The sequence below is a fragment of the Eleutherodactylus coqui genome, chromosome 8 (assembly GCF_035609145.1).
Source record: "Eleutherodactylus coqui strain aEleCoq1 chromosome 8, aEleCoq1.hap1, whole genome shotgun sequence".
In the NCBI taxonomy this organism is placed as follows: Eukaryota; Metazoa; Chordata; class Amphibia; order Anura; family Eleutherodactylidae; genus Eleutherodactylus; species Eleutherodactylus coqui.
In genome coordinates, this window is record NC_089844.1 from 12,965,465 (window position 1) to 12,979,106 (window position 13,642).

The window sequence follows — 13,642 nt, forward strand, 5'->3', positions numbered from 1 at the left end:
AATCTTTGAGCTGCTATATTCAAGACTATTACCCAATTTAAGTTAAATTAGCATTTACAACATCAGAGGTGATGGTACAATCATTGCTAGTAGTGTTGAGCGAACGGAAACAGTCGAATCCTGTTTCGGGTTGAACTATGCTAGAAGTTCGGTTTGACACAAACCCGAAACTTGGGCAGTTTGTTTCAGGAAAACCCACTAAAATTCCTCCTCTCAGTGGTCAACACTATTGCTTTGCAGTACTGGGGTCCTAGGTTCAAATCTGACCAAGGGCAACATCTGCATGGAATTTGTATGAATGTTTGCAGAAACCCACACAAACATCAATGCAGATGTTGTCCTTGGTCAAATTGGAACCTAGGATCCATATTTATAGAGGAAGAAGAGGACTTTATGGCTCTTAGACGGTTTTATAGACCAATTTTAGGGGTATTGGTGAAGTTCTGGTTTGGTTCAAACTTTTTGCCAAAATAAAAGAGGATCATCCTGCCATGACTTGCCTGTGGAGTGAGGATTTTACCTTTTCCTTGCTGTACTTCTTGGTGCTTCTTATCCTGGTTCCTGCTTGACCTATTGCCGGCTCTATTCCTGACTATACTACTATTTCATCAGTACTACTGCCACTACTCTGACTATTCTGGGGGTGTAACCTCTGGATCTTCTTGCTACAAAGTCTATACTGCCTTGTGGGGTTAAGTGTGAAGACAAGGGGAGTAGAGAATCTGCATCTCCGGTACAAAGACTGTAAGATCTGCAATGATAGTTGAGCACCTTTACTGCTTCAAAGACTTTCCCATCGTAACTCAAACAACAAAACCCTATTGAAAGCTCAAATAAACCAAACGGCTCTTTCCTTTGTGGCCAGTGGGCAGAGGGGTACTGGTCATACTTGAACTAACCATAATGTAATGGCATATGCAACTGATATTCTAGAACATTTTAGGTTGGGGACAGATCTTTAACTTTTACTGCAGTAATAAGATTGCCAATTTGCTGAGTAACGCCGAGTGAAGTGAGATGTCTACGTGATAAAATGGGTTTTATAGGGAAATCCCAAGTGATGATCAGGCTACTTTTTGTTTAAAACAACATTTTTACTTTAATCCCTTGCCTTAAAGAGGTTGCCTGAGCTTAAAAAAATAATTAAACTGCTGGCTATGCCTCCAAATAACAAAAGAAACAGCACTCACCTCTCTGCTTCTTCGGGGAAACAGTACGGCTCCTGCGGCGGTCCCGATCTCTGCCAACAGTGGAAGTCAGCCAATCAGGGGCTGCAACATCACTATTCCAAATTCCTAGCATCATGACATCCAGGATGTGAGCGCTGATGCCGGGAAAATGGATGGTGATACTGCGGAAGGATATTTACAATGCCACAAATATGTTTTAGGTTAGGGTAACAGTACCGATACAACAGGAAATCTGATGCATATTTTCCCCTCTGCATGTGAACAGGCAATAATAATTGTTCACTGAATGGAGGTGGAGGATGCCAGAGATCTCTCCCAGCCACCCATCCACCATTCTTAGATGAATGACTGCCTGTTTACATGGCCTGACAATTGCTTGGTTTATAGATATACTGAAAACCAAGTGACTGACAACTGAGCAGTTCTCGCTCTCTTGACCTGTTGGGTCCCATCTCTACACATGATGGCAGTCACCTGTAATCACTCTTTTGAGCGATCACTTGAGTATCAGAGTACCTTTAGACCCAACAGATGGAGCATGGGACCAGTGGCTTCTGCCTACTCATAGCATTTACAGACAGATCTGACTTCACGATCATGGCTAGCATTTCGCAGTGTGAGGCGACTCCATGGAGTTGCAAATATATACATCCTCATAACGAGGGTGAGAACTTTCACAGTGACAACAACAGTCTTTACTTGGAGGTATAATAATACAGATCATCTCTGGTTGGCTACAGCGGCGTATAGCAAATGGCATCTGGTCCGCTTGGCTTAGTGGTCACTGGCATTCATGCCTCCACGGCAATTCTTCTGTCAGAATTTATGCTGGCTCAAAGGTGGACGGCTCATCGCTAGTGATTAGCAATTATTGGAATATTCGGTTCAGGTCGAGATCAGCCGGATTTTCCAAAAACAACCGGATTCATGATGACCTGATCCTGATTTCCATTAAAGTCAATGGGAGTAAAAATCAGGTCACTAATTTGATCTTCAGAAGGTTGTTAATGCAGTGGAAGAGAAGGACAAGGAGGAGTGTGAAGATGTGTAAGGTTTTCTTTGTTGCAATATTAGCAGTATATGTATGAACTTAGTTGTGAGGCCTGCGTTCCTTTACTTCTGTGTGAATGGGGGTGAACGTTTCTTTGCTTTTCTCATTAGGCCGACCACCTAATGGTTGATCTATCCCTTTCTTTTCCTAGGAACCATCTCCTACACCTAAGGGAAATGTTCAGAGTATAATGCATTGTTTTGTCTGGGAGATAAGAGTACTTACCTGCAGCCGGGGTGAGTCTGCTCTGGGGATATAGGGGCAGACCAGCAGCAAATGAATGACTTTTATAGGACTCCTGAAAAGGATTGTGGGAGCTTTTCCCTGCTATAAATGCTCACCAGAGCAATCAGTCTTGAGCTCATTCGTTAGTTGAGCCCGGACCGTGTAGAGAACATGTCTGCGGACTTGTGGACTTTCTGTTTGCTCATGTAAAGATGGACTGCTGTAAATAAACGCCTTATAAGTTTGGGCAGAACCAACTCTATGACTCCATGAACTACCCAATCCCCACAAGGAGAATGACATTTTGGGGGTTTTCTGAACACTGTTGCTGACATTCAGATTTTTTCTCGCTTTTTCAAAAAGAGTTGGGTTGACCCAATCTGATTTTACAACTATCAGCTTGCTTTTATCTGCTGGCCAATCACAATGCTCTGAACCTTAACAGGATGGAACCACTGTGCCAGCTATATCATTCATCAGGCGTGAGAGCACAGGTCATCAGCTCTTCTGTGTCCCGAACAGAACAGCATTGCTCCCATTAACCCCTTGAGTGGCGGGTTTCCTACTACCTTGTCGTGCCCACCAGGGCAGGTTTTTTTAAATGGTCTAATCATTGAATTTCAACTTATTTTGCAGTTGCGTCTCAAGAGCTATAACTTTTTCATTTTTCCATTGACATGGCCATATGAGGGCTTGTTTTTTGCGGGACAAGTTGTGATTTTTTTAAACAGGGGGGAGGAAAAAAAGAAATGGGGAAAAAAGAAAAAAAGGGGCCATGTCATTAAGGGGTTAAATAATGCATTAACTTCCTTCTCTGGGTCATTACGACGCATGGATACCACATGTGTGATTGTATTTTTGATTTTTTTTACAAAGTAAAGGGAGACAAGTGTTTTTATAATTTTTTAAATGTTTTTACTTTTTTTTTTTTTTAATTTTTAATTTTAATTTTTTGTCCCTTTAGGGGACTTCCACAGGGACCCATCAGGACCCCCTGATCACATTCCGGGGGTCCGATGGTGACAGCCCTTTACATGCTGAAATGACAGCCCTTTACATGCTGCAGTCACATAGACTGCAGCATGTAAAGGGTTAACACAGCAGAGATCGGAGGTTTTCTCTGATCTCTGCTGTAAGAGCTGGTACCTAGCTGTCCTCTCACAGCCAAGCACCAGCTCTCCCTGCCACAGAGACCATCGGCCTGCTTCTGACAAGCCGATGGTCTCTATGGCAACCTGTAAACAAAGCAGGAGATTGCCGGCATATCGGCAATATCTTCTGCTGGTTTTTCAAAGCCCTTGCTTTGTTCTCTGCGGGTCTGTGCAGGCAGAGCACAGTGCCACAGCTTGTGGCATTGTGCTCTGCAGCTCCCATAGTGATACATCTTCTGGGCTATGTTGCTATGAGCAGTGGAGCTCGTCCCGGAAAATTTCTGGGCGTGCCACTCAAGGGGTTAAATGACTCCATGCGCAGTAGTTCTTGCCATGGACCTTCGTGCCATTAAAATATCAGCCATCTCCTAAACTACATTACTAACAATTAGCAGTTTACAGTCCAAAAGGATTAAACAAATGGTTCTTCTGTAACAAGATAATAAAGTAGCAGAACGCAGGAGAGTTAATCTACCCATTTAGTCCCCCATAGGCCCCGCATGAAAAAGGACCGAGTGTCCTAAATTCCTATGTTTGCATTTTGAAATACCCAAGCCCCTTGTTGCTCACCGTGCAGCACCTAACAAGCTTTATTTGCACATCCAGAGTGATATTTTGACCCAAGACAAGCGCTATCATCGTCCCAATGTCCAGTGAAGTTTTTGATTTGACATTAGAGATAAGCGAGCGTACTCGTCCGAGCTTGATACTCATTCGAGTATTAGCGTGTTCGAGATGCTCGTTACTAGAGGCGAGTACCACGCGATGTTCGAGTTACTTTCACTTTCATCTCTGAGACGTTAGCGCGCTTTTCTGGCCAATAGAAAGACAGGGAAGGCATTACAACTTCCCCCTGTGACGTTCTTCAAGCCCTATACCACCCCCCTGCAGTGAGTGGCTGGGGAGATCAGGTGTCACCCGAGTATAAAAATCGGCCCCTCCCGCGGCTCGCCACAGATGCATTCTGACAGAGATCAGGGACAGTGCTGCTGGTGCCGGAGCTGCTGTAGGGAGAGCGTTAGGAGTGATTTTAGGCTTCAAGAACCCCAACGGTCCTTCTTAGGCCATAGAAATTGCAGATCGCACCTATCTGCGATCTGCGATTCCTGTTCTCTTCTCTATATGCGCTCAATGGGGCCGGCGGCAGCAGCGCCGACCCCATTGAGAACATATAGAAGACAAATCACTCTTCTCTGCCACACCTGTAACAGCTGTGGCAGAGAAGAACGATGTTAGCCCATTGAATTCAATGGAGCCGGCAATACAGCAGGTTCCACTGAAAGCAATGGGCTGCCGGCGAGCGCGGGATGAATTGTCGGGAAGGGCTTAAATATATAAGCCCTTCCCTGCAATTCCTCCAGAAATGTGTTAAAATAAAAATATACATATATATATATATATAATATTACTTACCTTATCCCGGCAGACGGAGTTCAGCCGTGGCGGCCGGCAGGGGGTGTGAGTCAGACTCAGCGCTGAGCCAATCAGGGGGCAGATCTGACTCACACCCCCTTCACACCCACTGTAGGCCGGCCGCGCTGAACTCCGTCTGCCGGGACAAGGTAAGTATATACCATATATACTGGCGTATAAGACGACTTTTGAACCCCGAAAAATCTGCTCTGAAGTCAGGGGTCGTCTTATACGCCGGTAATACAAAAAAAAAGAAAGTGTCAAAAAAAAAAATTCATTACTCACTTTCTGGAGGCGGGGATTTCAAGTCCTGCGTCCAGAAAGCAATGCTCTGCCGGGGACCAGGAGGGAGCGACATCCTGCAGCAGCGCCGCAGAACACCAGGAGAAGTGGGTAATGATTTTTATTTTTTGCTCCGCTGTATTCCCGGCGTATAAGGTGACAGGTGGGGGGTCGTCTTATACGCCCCGTCGCCTTATACGCCGGTATATACGGTATATTTTTTTTATTTTTACACATTTCTGGATGAATTGCAGGGAAGGGCTTCTATATTTAAGCCCTTCCCGACAATTCATCCAGCGCACGCCGGCAGCCCATTGCTTTCAGTGGAACCTGCTGTATTGCCGGCTCCATTGAATTCAATGGGCTAACATCGTTCTTCTCTGCCACAGCTGTTACTGCTGTGGCAGAGGAGAACGATCTTTATGCTGACTCTTGCCGCTATTGTGGCTTAATAGTGGGACCTGGGAACTTGAGATGCAGCCCAACATGTAGCCCCTCGCCTGCCCTATCCGTTGCTGTGTCGTTCCCATCACTTTCTTGAATTGCCCCGATTTTCACACATGGAAACCTTAGCGAGCATCAGCGATATACAAAAATGCTCCAGTCGCCCATTGACTTCAATGGGGTTCGTTACTCGAAACGAACCCTCGAGCATCGCGATAATTTCGTCCCGAGTAACGAGCACCCGAGCATTTTGGTGCTCGCTCATCTCTATTTGACATACAGTATAGATGTAGCTGAGCTATATTTCACGTACAAAGATCCTCCCATCGGAGGCAACATGCATCAATAGATTAAGACAAAGGTGTCTGCCATAGTCGATTCTCCTTCTCTGTATATCTGTATTTTTTATAGACTTCATTCTCTCGGCGTTCACTGTTGCAGTTTGTTTTCTACATTGTAGTATGTAGGGGCTCTTATGTTCATAATTCATATATTCCAAAGTCAAGAACTACTGTATGTTACAGAGCCTGTATTACTTAAGCACCCCAATCTGCAGGCGCCATGTTTTAAGGCAGAAGGAACTAAGTAGATTGATATATTTTGGTGGGAAAACATTCAGCATAACTTGTAATTTATCAATTGAAAACCTCTACTCATTCTGGGTTTAGGAGTCTAGTGGGCGGTCCTAATCCGTTTTTAAAACAATATCTATATGCACAGTCCTACATGATGGCTGTTAGTCACTGATAGGACCGCCCACTGGACTCCTAAGCTAAAATTGAGCAGAGGTTCAAATGATTCAATTACTTGTTATCCTAAATCTTTCCCAACCGAAATATATATATATATCAATCTGCTTAGCTCCCTCTGTTCTAAAACATTGCACCTGCAGACTGGACTGTATTTTCAACATGACGGGTTCACTTTAACAAATGTCCACATAGGAGTCATCCAGCTGAAGTACACAGTCATGTGACAATTAAGTGCCGCTTTCAGTAAGAAAAAAAAGTTATTGTTCAACAAAGTCTGTCAGCAGATTTTTGCATATCAACACAATATGCTTTCATATGTGCAACTCAGAGGCGTAACATGAAGCTCCCGGGCCCCAATGCAAAACCTGTAACAGGGCCCCCAACTATAATGCTTTATTCATAAGTACTGGGCTCCTTATATGGAGATGAGAGGTCTTATGGGCCCCCTAAGGCTCCCGGGCCCGGGTGCAACCGCCTCCCCTGCATCCTCTTTAGTTACGCCCCTGGTGCAACTTAATGTGGAATGTGATTGTTCTCAGCAAGAGAAACCAAGTAATCTAGTAGATATGATACCTTTTAATGGTTAACAAAAATACATGATGTTATAGTGAGCTTTCAAAACTACTCAAGGTTCTTCCTCAGGCTTCCTCCCCTGAGTAGGTTTGAAAGCTTGCTGTAACATCGTGTATTTTTGTTGCCCATTAAAAGGCCTCATATCTACAAGATTACTTGGTTTCTCTCACTGAGAACAATCACATTTTGATTCTTCAGTGTGACACAGGAGAGTCATAGGTGGAATGCATGACATCAATCAGCAATTAATGCCACATTTTGTGATAGAAGAGGGAGAGAGCCCAGACTGCTTGCAGAAGTGACCTGCTCCAGACAGTCCACAGCTAATTAGCATATGGCATAGGAAACCCTTCTAGATTGATATCTCAGGATGGAAGTCTGAGTTGAAAAAAATAAAAGCACTGTTTCCAATTAAGTTGCACACTAAGGCCTTAGTCAGACGGGCGTTTTTTCGCGCGATTTGCGGATCGCATGACGGATGCACATCCGCAAATCGCGTGACCGGTGCACGCAAGTCGCCCGCAAATCGCCCGCAAATCTGCTCCTAGCCGCGTTTCATTAGAAATGGGCCGGAGCTGTCCAGCGCATTGCATTCAATGGAGACGGCAATAGAGCCGGCTCCATTTAAAGCAATGCGCTGCGGGCGAGCCCGGGATGAATTGTCGGGAAGGGCTTAAATATATAAGCCCTTCCCTGCAATTCATCCTAAAATGTGTTAAAATAAAAAAAATTTGTATACTCACCTTCTCCCGGCAGCCGGAGCTCCGTGCGGCCGTCCTGCAGTGGGTGTGAAGGGGGTGTGAGTCAGACCTGCCCCCTGATTGGCTCAGCGCTGAGCCAATCAGAGGCATGCCTCACTCACACCCATTCATGAATTCATGAATGGATGTGAGTCAGACCTGCCCCTGATTGGCTCAGCGCTGAGAGGCAGCAGTCACTCACCCATTCATGAATTCATGAATGGGTGTGTGAGTGAAACCAGCCTCTGATTGGTCAGGGCTGTGACCAATCAGAGGCAGATCATTCAGCAGGCGGGGATTTTAAAGCCCCGCCGGCTGAATAGTGCCGAGAAGCAGTTCAGGAGAACTGACAGCGGCCGCGGCTGGACTCCGGCTGCAGCGGAAAGGTGAGTATACAATTTTTTTTTATTTTAACACTTTTCTGGATGAATTGCAGGGAAGGGCTTATATATTTAACCCCTTCCCGACAATTCACCCCGCGCATGCCGGCAGCCCATTGCTTTCAATGGAGCGGCTGTATTGCCGCTCCATTGAATTCAATGGGCAAACATCGTTCTTCTCTGCCACAGCTGTTACAGCTGTGGCAGAGAAGAATGATTTGTCTTCTATATGTTCTCAATGGGGTTGGCGCTGCTGCCGCCGGCCCCATTGAGCACATATACAGAAGAGAACAGGAATCGCAGATCGCAGATAGGTGCGATCTGCGATTTTTTGTTCTATAATTTATCGGACGAGCGCATAAAAAGCGCTCATGTGTCCGATACCATTGCAAAGCAATGGTTCTATAAAATCGCCGGACGCATGCGCATGCGCAAATCGCGGCTAAAAACGCCCGTCTGACTAAGGCCTAAGGGTGACTGCCCACTACAGTTTCTTTTTCACTGCGAAATTCGCAGCGTTTTTTTTTCTGCAGGGGTCTATGGAAGTTGTAATGTTAAAATCATGATCACGCAAAATCGCGATTTCACGGGAAATTGCAATTTTGCGCGATTGCGGTTTGAACATTACAAGTCCCATAGACCCCTGCAGAAAAAAAAACTCTGCGAATTTCGCAGTGAAAAAAAAACTGTAGTGGGCAGTCACCCTTAGGGCTCCTTTCCACTGGCGATAGCGATATCGCTGCGAGAAAAATCGCAATGTCAAAATCGCATTGCAACGCTGCAAAATTGCAAGCTTTTGCATTGCGATGCGAGAATCTGCTTTGCCATTGCACTGTACGGGCGACAGAAAAATGCAAAACGCTGAACCAATCCTCCTGCTACGATTATTAATCCTCGCATCACAGCTCGCCCTTAAACATCATTAGTGGAAAGCTGTCACAGAACAACATGGGGGGGACTTTCTTCTGAGAGCTCGCACTGAGCATCGCACTGAAAACGTGCGATTACCTCGCCAGTGGAAAGGCACCCTTAAAAGAATATTGTGCTGATATAACAAAAATATGGTTACAGACTTTCCTTAATTTCACGCCTGATAGTCGCTGGGAGGTCATCAACATTTTACTTTTTTAAAGGAAGTCTATCAGCAGTTTTGAGAGATAGATTGGGGCAAGGGAAAGTGAATTAAACACCCCTGTGATGATCCTGTTAGTGGCATTATCAGTGTAAAAACTTTTTTATCCAGTGACCATCACTCTTGAACTCATGCAAGCGCCCCGGAAGCGGTCCCTCTCTCTGCTGCAGGCGCCCCGGAAGCGGTCCCTCTCTCTGAAGTGCTCTCCAGTTTCTGCATTGAGGTGCTGCACAGCTCCTCCCCTCTGCTCTGAGTAATGACTGTGGTGTCCAATCAGGAGAGCACTACAATGATCACTCAGAGCAGAGGGAGGAGCTATGGAAATGATCAATGCAAAGACCAGAGCACTTCAGGGAGACGGACCACCTCCCAAGCACTAGCGGAAGTGGCGGATTCCGGTATAAAGTTCTGTTTTACACTGATGTTGCCACTAACAGTGTCATCATAGCTACGTACTACCTTTAATATAAAGCTACATCTAGGTCTAATATTTTATGCCCAAAGAGACTTTTTATCACCTATCCATCACCATAGGATACGTGATAAAAGTCTGATTGGTTGGTGTCTCACTGCGGAGACCCACATTGATCTTGAGCATGGGGGTCCTGTGCCTCCCTCTCCTCCTCACTGTGTGCTCACCGCACCCCCCACAGTGAGGAGGAGATTGAATGGATCTGCGGTCATGCGTGGGTGGTGCAGCTCCATTCATCTTCAATTGGGCTACCAGAGATAGCTGAACTCTTGTACTCATAGCTGAGTACAAACACTCAACTATCTCCAGTAGTCCCATTCCATCAGCCTCATTGAAATGAATAGAGCTGTACCATGCATATGTGACCACCACTCCATTCAGTCGCCTCATCACTGCAGGGAATGCAGTGAGCAAGCCATGTGGAAGGGAGGGGAAAAGAGGACCCCTGTTCATAGGATTGCTGGGGGTCTCAACGATGAGACCCCACAGAAGAGACTTCTACCACCTTTTTTATGGCTAAGTCATAGAAGTCTATTTTGATACAATCCTTTTAAGTTCTTACTGTATCTGTTGTGGCATGCCAACTGCAATAAGGACGTGAAACCAGGGTGACATCTCTACATTAGCCTGGTCCACATGGCCAAGCCTTGGGCACTGTTGAATGCCTCTTGCCTGTCATTGCAGGTGGCCCTTTCAGTGTCAGAAATCCTACATTGTCTTATGTTCCATTCTACAATACCTCCTGTTTTTCTGCTGTGGACATGCATGCTGTTCTGTCCATTACATCCATCTGATGTGTGTGGTCAGACACCTGAACCCTCCGTTCAATGGTATTGTCAGATGTCTGAACCCTGTCTATTCTAAATTATGTCCTGCCTGAAGTGTGGGGTGCGACAGTGGTTTCTTGTCTGTGCCTTTTTCTAGTCCTGTTAGCATTACGATCTGCTGTTCATTCTTCCCTACCCTTTATCTAGGTATAGGCTAGTTCCTCCATCTAGATACAGGCTAGTTCCTCCATCTAGGTACAGACTAGTTCCTCCATGTAGGTACAGACTAGTTCCTCCATCTAGGTACAGACTAGTTCATCCATCTAGGTACAGACTAGTTCCTCCATCTAGGTACAGGCTAGTTCCTCCATCTAGGCACATGCTAGTTCCTTCATCTTGGTACAGGCTAGTTCCTCCATCTTGGTACAGGCTAGTTCCTCCATCTAGGTACAGGCTAGTCCCTCCATCTAGATACAGGCTAGTTCCTCTATCTAGGTACAGGCTAGTTCCTCCATCTAGGTACAGGCTAGTTTTTCCATCTAGATACAGGCTAGTTCTATCTAGGTATAGGCTAGTTCCTTCATCTAGGTACAGGCTAGTCCCTCCAGCTAGATACAGATTAGTTCCTCCATCTAAGTGCAGACTAGTCCCTCCATCTCGATACAGGCTAGATCCTCCATCCAGGTACAGGCTAGTTTCTCCATCTAGGCACAGGCTAGGTTCCATAATTTCCATATATGGGACCATCACTGTTAGGATAACCAGCCTGTTTTTAGGCAGGGCCCCCAAAGCCAATGTTGGTTAGGGATAGCATTCCCATTCCTGTTTTCTGGTGTGTCCTTTGTTTTGGTGATCGCATACATATATATTTCGATCCATTATGGACATAAGCACATCATGGTTTGACTTTTGGTAACATTCGTGGAAGGCATTGTACTTGCGCCCTGCACAAATGTAACAGTACATAGCGTATTCTGGTGCTGGGTTTGGTATAGAGCCATGGGTGTAGTTACTGTGTAGGTTCAGAGAGTAGTCAGAAGGGAAGCCAGGGGTCAGCAGGGGGAGGTCTTGGTTTGCAGTACAGGTGGATGAGGTGAGTAGTGTAATCAGAAGGGAAGCCAGGGGTCAGCAGTGGGAGATCTCAGTAGAATTGCAGAGGAGTAGGCAGAAGATGAGCTTGATCAACGGTTAGTCATCTAGACTCTATGTCTCTCTTAATACATCCCAAAATTGTGCTTGTCTTTTTTGCTGCTACATCACATTGTTGACTCATGTTCAGCTTATGATCTATTAGTATACCCAAGTCTTTTTTACATGTGCTGCTGCTTAGCCCAATTCCTCCCATTCTGTATATACTTTTTCACTTTTCTTGCCCAGATGTAGGACTGTACATTGCTGTCTGGTATATACCATTCTGTTTGTCGCCGCCCACTGTTCAAGCTTGTGTATATCTTTTTGAATTCTCTCTCTTCTCTAGTGTTAGCTATCCCTCCTAGCTTTGTGTTGTCAGCAAATTTGATCCGTTTCCCCTCAATTCTTTCATCTAAATAATTTAGAAAGCTTACTATATGCTGTTTTATTATTGAGTTCAACTTATAAATAGTACACAGCATGCTCCTAAACTCCCCCTAGTGGTGACCTGAGGTAGCCACATTTTTTATATGTAACACTGAAGCTTATTGTATACCTTTTTTTAGTCTAATTCATAAAATGTAAGATATAAAATGTTAAGCTCTCTCTAGTGCTTACTGCTGTCATCTAGAATGTCATCAGGTAAAACTATGTCTATGCAGGGGACTTGGAGCTTCGTACCAGAAAAATAGAGCTCTGATTGCTATGAAGATATATTAAAAAATGAATGTGTTATGTCCTTGCAGGGTCTCCCCTATGTGGCTTACATGGGTGTAACTATGTCTAAAAAGGACGACTATACACACAAGGTACAAACATGGATAACACAAAATATGTTTATTTAACACTAAAGGAATAAAGGGAAACTGATCATAACCTTCTAATGAGACCCTGCCTACAAGCGGGCGACTGCCCTGATGAGGAATGTCAGGAACCTGTGGTGAACCGGACTCTCCCTCGATGGTGACAGGGAAATTTGGCAAAGGTAGATGTAACACAAATGTGGAGACCACTATAGCACAGAGAATGAGATGGGAGCACAACCATACATGTGATGAACAGCAGACTTAATGTAGTTTGAAACCCACAACAGACAGGAGTCAGACTGACAGCGAGTTGCAGACCAGACCAACAAACGGTCTGATCCAATCAGTCTGTATGAGGCAGGAGAAGGAGCCAGAATAAATGCACAGAGACAATTGCTGATTGGCTGGCTTGGTAGTTCCACCTCCCAGTTCATACACAGCAGGCAACGTGTCACAGGCAGCCCACACTACCAAAATGACAGTGAGCATGCACTGACGTGAGGATGACATAGACCGGAAAGATGGCGTGACGTCACCATGGACCCAATCCTCACACTGCGGCCTACGCTCATGACAGAACCAGCTTTGGGCTGTAAATGACATTAATGTTTGAAGGCAGAGGTCTTTATTTTATTTTTTTACAGAATTTGGGATAATTTTGTTGAATAATTTTGATGAAAAAGGATAAACTTTTCGTCTTCATCATCCAATCCACGAGGAAATAAACTCCCCATTTGTACTGGTTTCGTAATAGGAGAATGCAAGTGGGGGAGAGCAGTTTAATGAGATCCATTTTCAAAGGAAATTGAAGCATAAAGCATCTTTCGCTGAGAAGAGTATTTGATACCAAAATATTAAATGATAAACACAGATTGCTCTAAATCAGACAGGCCATTTAAAGAAAAGCATTTTAGCTGGTGGTGATATGTAGCACCTTATTTAAATTAGGAGGTGTTAATTTGTGGCTTGAATAATATATTAATATAATATGTAAAGTGAATGGGATTGTTAATCACAGTCGCGCCTGAAACGACTTTGCTTCTGTGCGCTGAATGTTAATTTTGCAAAACATTAATTTCAAAGATTTTGTAGCAGTGCTTTTGTAATTAAATATTAATGTCACATGTTATTGC

The 13,642-nt window shown here is 44.7% G+C and overlaps 1 protein-coding gene across 1 annotated transcript in view; it reads left to right on the plus strand.

Moving 5' to 3' along the window:
• ARHGAP15 (Rho GTPase activating protein 15) overlaps nt 1-13,642 on the plus strand; it is a 730,617-nt gene that overhangs the window by 246,026 nt on the left and 470,949 nt on the right. The gene's annotated exons all lie outside the window — the stretch shown is intronic.